General features: G+C 32.6%; 1 long non-coding RNA gene across 3 annotated transcripts; it reads right to left on the bottom strand.

The window, feature by feature from the left end:
- Positions 1–3,200: 3,200 nt before the first annotated feature.
- On the bottom strand, positions 3,201–5,880 carry LOC131611763 (uncharacterized). 3 transcript variants are annotated; one of them, XR_009287128.1, is made up of 4 exons: positions 5,615–5,880; positions 5,407–5,458; positions 4,417–4,548; positions 3,201–3,474 (listed from the first exon to the last, which is right to left on the bottom strand). It is a non-coding gene; the product is annotated as an uncharacterized LOC131611763 (long non-coding RNA). The 3 variants fall into 3 exon arrangements; XR_009287123.1 differs by lacking the exon at positions 3,201–3,474 and adding an exon at positions 3,481–3,933; XR_009287120.1 differs by lacking the exon at positions 3,201–3,474 and having other exon boundaries at positions 4,202–4,548.
- Between the last annotated feature and the right edge of the window lie 2,345 nt (positions 5,881–8,225).

Here is an 8,225-nt window from a genome sequence, read left to right as displayed (position 1 = left end):
AGGGGGAACAAAGCAGTGGGACCATACCGCGGGTACCTCGACCGCAAAGTTCACGATGACATTTGTTAGACATCATTCAGTGACTACATTAGTGTTGTCCCATTTGACCGCATCGCGTTATACTCTAGCTGGTTGGCATATAGGGCCAACACCATGGTGAGGTATCTGCTGAAGCGATGCATGAGGCAGTTTAAACGTGTGCAGATGATACTGAGGTCACCGTTTGAGACTGCTCCCGACACAGTAACCCGAGTGGAGCTCACTGCTATATTTGAGGACTGGGCGCATCATTTGGTCTCGGAGGAGTATCGGCATATGCATGCCACCCAGGAGTGGCATTGTGTGAAGGGTATGTGACATGGTTCTATCGGGTGTCACATCCTCTTATGACACCCGATGCTCCCGGAGCTCCTAGGCCAGCATATGAGGAGATCTTGGAGAACCAGCAGGCTGAGGATGACCATGCCACTGATCTCCTACCGATATGCCAGCGCATAGAGATGCTTGGGCGGGAAGCATTGGACTAAGGTATCATCACGCAGGGTGGTCCAGAGGCGGTTGCAGTCGTGGAGAGGATGGTTGGTGATGTGGGCGGTGTGGCGGCATATACGAGGCAGAGGAGGCCCCAGGGAGTTAGGGTTAGGCATACTCATTAGGGGATTCCAGTTTATTTTTCTTTGACTTTATTGTATTTGGCTTGTATTTCTTGACATTTACGTACACTTTCGTACACTTGTATATATAATATTAGTATTTTATGCTAATATGTCGCTTATTTTATTCGGGTTATATTTTATTTATATCAAGCACTATATACTGCAAGTGTTATCGCTTAATTAAAAATACGGGACTAAACGTTGTTTAGAAAAAAGAAAAAAAAAACAATTTCTGCATATTTCGGAGATGTATCTCCAAAAACACCCAAAAGTGTGAAAAAACTGTTTTCGAAAATGCATCTCCGAAAATAACCCCCATTTGATGTTTTTCGGAGATGCATTTCTAAATTCTAGGAAAATCTGGAAAAAAATTACTTCGGAAATGCATTTTTCCGAAGTAGGGGTATTTTTGGGTTTTCGCTGGAGGTTCTCCCCATAGGGGGGTATACAAATAAATTTCCTTGATTTTTAAGGACCTTATGGAAATTGGGTATCGGGCAGTTTGTGTTTGGTTTTTTGGTTCTTAACTGCATCGCAAAAGGACCCTGCCGTCAGTGGGTCCAAAAAAGGGTTAAAAAAATCAAGTTACCCTTTATCATGTAGCCCTCAACACAATCGAAGCCACCCAAGCCGACCGATACCTATTTCCACATAAGAGGTTGATGAGCTTAAAGCAACCATTGTCAGACTTGAAAAAGGAAACAAAAGCAACTATATGTATTTTTTATTCAAGTTAGATGCAAAGAAAAATCTCATAGTACTTTTGAATCCATGAAAAATTTGAGATTTTGTATGTTTTATTCAATTCAATCATATCAAACACATATTCTAATTCAAATAAAATTGAGTAGGACCAAAACAAGGATTTTTTAGAAATTTGATTTGAATAAAAATTTACACTTGATTCGAGTCAAGATCTTCCTGGTCACCCCTATTGGATTTTATTCGAACCAAACTTTACACGTGATTCAAATCAGACCATATTTTTAGCATTTTTGATTCAAGCATGTTGGAGTTAATTCGAATCGCAATGCATGCATCATTTGAATTGTGGGGTCTTTGATTCACATTAGACATTGTTCTAGATTCAAATCAAGTGTGAAATGGGTCAAAAATTGTATTTCTTTTTATTCCATTAATTTGCTCATTTGACTCAAACCATGTATTGTTCTTGATTGGAATCTAACCAAAATTTACCACTTACTTTTGTGCTTAATCTCAAGGACATATAAAATCTTTTGCGAACACTTTTCATGAAATGAATTTCATAATCATTTTGTGATTTTCTGTGAAATCAACTCTCTAACTTTTGAAAAGTTAAAAACCCTTGCATTTGAATTTCATTCATCTTCAATCAATGTTTTAATTTAAGTTATTGATAATGAGTGGTTTTGGATTAATTGAGGAAGTCGTTGTCTTGAAACTAATTGTTCTAGAATATTAGGTAAAGATATCCAGGTTCTTGCAAGATTGATGAGTTATCATTGTTGCTGACAAATTCCAATGTGAAAAGATAGAGATTTCTCTCTTCTTCATTCCTTAATAGTGATTGTGTGGAAGGCTACGGGTAACGCAAATTTCTTCTCATATCTTCATATAATTAGTCACTCAAGGAATCGTTATGATCAATGGGTTGATTGTTACACACGAAAGATTGGAGAAGATTGGTGAATTGGAAATTTTAGAAGTGTTATATCGCGGGCGAAAAAATTTACAAAGTCACCACCACATTTTCTTCTTTCCTAAGAAAAATTGAAAATAATGATAAACCCTAAAAGTAAGGATTAGACGGTCATCGTAACTGAGTAAGGGTTCGGGAGTCAGTTAAGTTATGGGAAGGTATTAGGCATCCTTCACCTCCCTCGTACTCAAGGGGAATCATCTCTAGTCTAAAGTTGTAGTATGTTTGCTAAGGGAGGCTTTCCAAATTCTTTATTTCTTGCTTTTATTTATTCTATATTTACACAAAGATATTTACAAAAGGGTAAAAGAGGAAAAATGTTGCTTTTTGTTAGTGTACTCGTCTTAGTTTTGCAATCGAGTGTCTACGTATCTCTCATCAAAGGATGAAAAAGTTAGAGTCGTCTTAGTTCAACACAATTTTATTTGGTTGGTGTAATTTAGTTTATGAAAAAACATGGATTTTTATCAAGTTATATGAAAAACAATTTGATTGGTTATATATTTTATTTTTGTTCTTTTTTATTTTTTTAGTTAATAATATATATGTACAGGTTAGTGATGGGGAATTTATTTATAAATGTTGAATTAGTTACAATAGGCTATAAACTACTTAATTTAATCGAAATCCTAACAATTATGGAGAGTCATTTAGTTATTTACAAAGGAAATTAAATGATTTATATACAAATGATGTGGAGGCTAATTTATTCTGGAAATTAAATGTATTTGCAAATTAATGTTTTTGGTTAATCAAATTAAATAATTTTTTTTTTTGGATTTTTATGATTGATTGAAAAATCTAACAAAATAGATAAAAATGCTTTTTTTATTTTATTTATTTATTTAGTAAACAAGATAAACTAACCTATTGAAATAATCTAAACTGATAAAATATCAAATAAATAAAAAATGAATGGAATAAACTTAAAATAAGTAAGTGGGCTAAAGGCCCAAAACCAAAAAAAAAATGAAGAAAACCCTAAAAAAAATCTAATTATAATTAGTTGCTTTTGTCCATCTGTTGCGTCATCACTGCCACAAAACTATTGGTGAATGTTGGCATCACCTGCGAAGATAATCATGTTCCCAAGGATTGATTATTTCGGCCAAAGTTGTTTCCAACTGGTCTTGATTCCTGGAATGGCGAAAATGAAAATGTTGTATTTTCATCAAATATTGATGCATTGTTATGCAAACTTGCCATCATTGAAAAAGTCATGCCATATGGATGTTCATGAGCATTGTGAAACTGGGCATATGAGGCGCATAAGGAATATTCCCAAATGGTCTAGGATTCATAGGGTGACTCTGTCATATCGGTTGGGCATTCGTTGGCCCACTTTGTGTATTCGACGACATGACAGTTGTGCTTGTCGTAGATACGATTGCTGTAGTCAAAGTTGCAGTGACTGTGCCTTCCTTTGTTGTGTTATAAGGTTGTTCTCCATTTGGATTGTTGTTCCTAGGATTAACCATTCTTACGGTGTTTCTCCTTACTGGTTTTCTAACATAATATCTGGTTAGCCTGCCGTTCCTCAATCTCATGCACACTCACAAATTTGAGAAGTTTTATAGGTGAAGAAACTCCAAATTTCTAAAAAATAAATTAACTTTTAGCACAAGTTCCATCAGGTGTGCCAATTTATTTACTGTGAAATTTGCTAAACAAGCGCTACTCTTCTAAAAAGTTACTTACAAGATCAACTAGATTGATCCTATTACACGTGTGCAAAAAGTTTGATGAATTGTTTTGTGATATTTTGTGTAAAAGACAGTAATTTTGACTTGGTTAAAATCATTAAAGTAAATGCAAGATTGAAAGTAAATGCTGGAAAACGTAAAGATAAACGATAGACGTAAAATTTATGAAAAATACTTTGCATAAATAAAAAGTGGTGTTTGAATACGTACATAGAACTCAACTACTCGTTTCTCACTTCGTTCAGATACTTTGAGTATTTTTGTTTTAATGTCAACACATATATTTCTAATCTAAAATATCCTATTTATACTATAATTAAAATAACTGTAATGAACGGTCTTCTCCCAAGGGAATAACATGTTCTCGCTTGCATACCTTTCGCCCTTCCCAAGCCTCCATGTGTCCTCCAAGAATAAATAAGGCTAAAAGACAATTAATTAGCCTCGTTTCAAGTTACTCCGTCAAAATAGTCATCAAACTTCTCCAAAAATACGCTAATTCCCAAAACTGTATCATATTGAAGAAACAAAACTCAGATAACACTCGTAGAAGTCTTCCCAAAGCTTAATAGTAAAAAATACCAAAAAATTAGCTCAACTCCTTTAAATATCTTCTTAAATTTTACTGATATGTCAAACTCCAATTAGCGTAAGATATTCCACTAACAACTACAATAGTATAATCGCCGAGATACCGTTTACACGCAGAAAGGTTGGAAATGATATTTGACTTTGTTATTCAAACCTTTAATTAAGAGATAGCAAAAGCATCTATAAATTAATTGAGAAACAATTTTCAACTTGTAGAAAAATTTTCACTTAATATTTACATTGCAAAAGTCGATATTTTGCGAGTTTAAGGTCTGGTGACGCGCCGACGAAAGTGAATGTTACCTCTAGTTTAGTTTATTATTTTATAGAATAACAAAGTTTTCATTATGATTAGGTGCATTTTACATAAGTAAAATGCTAAATACAAATCGTTGTTTCAGTCTATTATTATTATTATTATTATTATTATTATTATTATTATTATTATTATTATTATTATTATTATTATTATTATTATTATTATTATTAATGAATTAAATATTATTTTTATCTTCCATAAAAGCAATTTTTTTGCACAGCCGTAGATACATACATAAATAAAAGATTACGACAGTTGGAATTTAGTCTCTTTGGAGACAATATCTTTTATACTACATTGATGTTTCCATATATTTGTGGCCTATCAATAATCTAAAATATAATTTTACATTATATTTTAACGTCTCATTTTAGTACTACTATTTTAATTGAACATATTTTTAATGAATCCATTATTCTCTATAACTATAAGCATATGGAGCTGGGTCAGAATAACCTGCAGAAGCTCCAATTTGACAATTTCTTCCTTGATCCAAAACCATCAGAAGCTACAACAATAAACATTTAATTTAGAATCATTGTAAAAGTTAAACCAAACAAAATAAACTTAGATGAAAAACACTTTGTTTTTATTAGTAATAATAATTAACAAAAATGTTCATATTTGAGCCGCATTTATAACTTAAAGATGAAGTTAAACTTACATTCGGACATGATTGAACATATGACAAAGCCATTCACACAACCAATTTATAAGCCATGCGGGCAATTTACTATCATTGGTACAATAATTGTAGCAGTCTTCATGAGACACGCCGACTTCACCTGAGTCTGCATTATAGGTAATATTCTGACCTTGAACAGTTACAAGGTACACAACTACCAACAACAAAGCAATTACAAATTTATTTGACATTTTTAAATTTTAATCAAATAATTATTATGCTTTATTGTTGATAGTCTTATTGTTTTCTTCTTCGCCTATTTGTTTATGTAGAATATGGGAAGTATATATACATGTGTTTAAGGATTGTGAGCCACAAATAACGTTAACAATTGTTACTAAAATTTAGTTGGTTTTGTTGTTTTTGTATCTATTTTTTCATGACTTAAGAATAGGAAGGAAAAGTAGAGTTTGTTCTCCAACCATTTATTTTTGTATGGTTAATTTATAATCATTCTCTAGCCATGGTTCATCCTCAAATTTTCTGTGTTTTACCTTGTTTTAATTATTTAACTATTTGTTTATTTATTTATCTCTTTATTTATTTATTGTTATTAAACTCCAAAGTTTCCTTGCAAAGTCTCGATCACAAGCTCTTATACAAATGTTCCTTAGAGTCGTAACAGAAGTATCTTTCCAGAATCTTGACTTCCATTGTAACACAACATAAGTAATCTTCCAGAGTGCTGAGTTTAAAATCTGAAGACGTCACACGCCTTCTTACAAGAGTCAGATCGTGCATGGCAAAAGACACACACTAAAAAGAAAATGTTAGTATATACAATTGGTCTTTAAGATAACATGTAAAGTTATTATCAAAACTTAAGGCCAGATGCATAAACAATTATTTTTTCTTACAATACTAACATTTTTTAAGTGTGCAGGATCATCAAGCTAGTATTTAACTAGGTTCTGACCTAGTTAAATGACTTGTAAAGAAGAAGCATATAATACATATTCTAATGGATAAAAATTATATTTTTAAATAGAAACTTAATGTCATATTGACTCAGCCTCTGATAAGCTAGAAATATAGTACAACAACTTTGGTTAGTAGTTTGTGCAAAAGTAGCTTCATCTTATCAACTGCTAAAATTATGGAGAAATTCAACTAGAGGTTGTAGCGCAAGGCTTAAGACAGTGTGACACGATTTCTTCAGTCTACACACACATGCCTATGAATTCCTTACTCTAGAAAGACACAATGGATAAATATTTTATTCAGAGAAAAAAGATCTTTATCGTACTTACTCGAACGTCTGTCTCTTGGAAACCACTTCTTCAATAAAGATACTTGTGCAAGCAAGCTTCCAACTCTCTTTTATTCCCTAAATATAAGGATCTAAGTATTCAAAAGAAGAAACAATACTACATACAACAATATAGAACAGTAATTGTAGATTCAAAAGAAAAAACAATAATACATAAAAATAAGATAGAATAGGAACTGTGTCGCAAACTGAGTGTTTACGCAAGGAAGTCTCACACTGAGTGTTTGAGCAAGGATGTCTCTTTCTGGTTACAGTGATCAAGGAAGTATTGAGTTGTGAGTTTAGGAAAGCAATTCTCTTTCTAGTTTGATTGTGCAAGGAGTCGAGTGTTATAGGTTTAGGCAAGAAAGTCTCTTTTTGGTTAGATTGAACAAGAAAGTCTCTTTCAAGTTAATAGAGCAAGAAAGTCCTAAACATTGGTGTTTAGGCATGGAAGTCTCTTTCAGGTGTGATTGAGCATGGAGTCTTAAAATGGTGTGTTTAAACAAGTTGTAATCAGGTTCTGATTATAATGAAAAGCTCTTGTGTGACAAGGGGACTAGACTACTCTCGTTAAAGAGGAACCAAGATAATTTCTGTGGGTGATTTACTAATTGCTTCTGTACTTTAAATTATTCAATTATTGCTTACTATATTGTGTTGCTGATTTTTTGTTGTTGTAATTATAGAGTGATTTCTACAAAAATCCACTTTAAGTTAGTTTAGAACTAAATTCAATACTCTAGGTTTCGGTTTATTTTTCGGTTACTTTTTAGCATTGTAAATATTGTATATAGCTTATCAAGTTGTTGTATATTTTATTGCGTTTTGAATTCGACTTTTTAATTTCAATTTTGCTCGGCTTCTTAAAGACTGATTCCTTCATGCATCCATTCAAAGTTTGTTTAGAGATAAATTCAAGGGTTAATGAACTTTTTGGTCCCTCTAAATATTGCAGATTTTGTTTTTAGTCCCTCCAAAATTTTCCTTTAAGAAATCGTCCCTTCAAAATTTTTCGTCTAAACTATTGGTCCCTAACGTCAAATTTGCTAGTGATTAGCTACGAATTTAGCCATCGATTAGCTACGAAATTTGACGTTAAGGACCAATAGTTCAGAAGAAATTTTTTGAAGGGACGATTTCTTGAAGGAAAATTTTGGAGGGACTAAAAACGAAATTTGAAATATTTAAAGGGACGAAAAAGTTCATTAACCCTAAATTCAATACTCTAAGTTTCAATTTATTTTTCCCATCTCTTGGCTTTCTCTAGGCCTTTTTACAACGAGCTTTTTTTTCTACACTCACAAGGTCCATGAACACCCTTGATTTTTTCATTAATTC

This window comes from Vicia villosa, linkage group LG1 (genome assembly GCF_029867415.1).
Source record: "Vicia villosa cultivar HV-30 ecotype Madison, WI linkage group LG1, Vvil1.0, whole genome shotgun sequence".
Lineage (NCBI taxonomy): Eukaryota > Viridiplantae > Streptophyta > Magnoliopsida > Fabales > Fabaceae > Vicia > Vicia villosa.
This window is presented reverse-complemented; position numbering and strand designations above follow the sequence as displayed.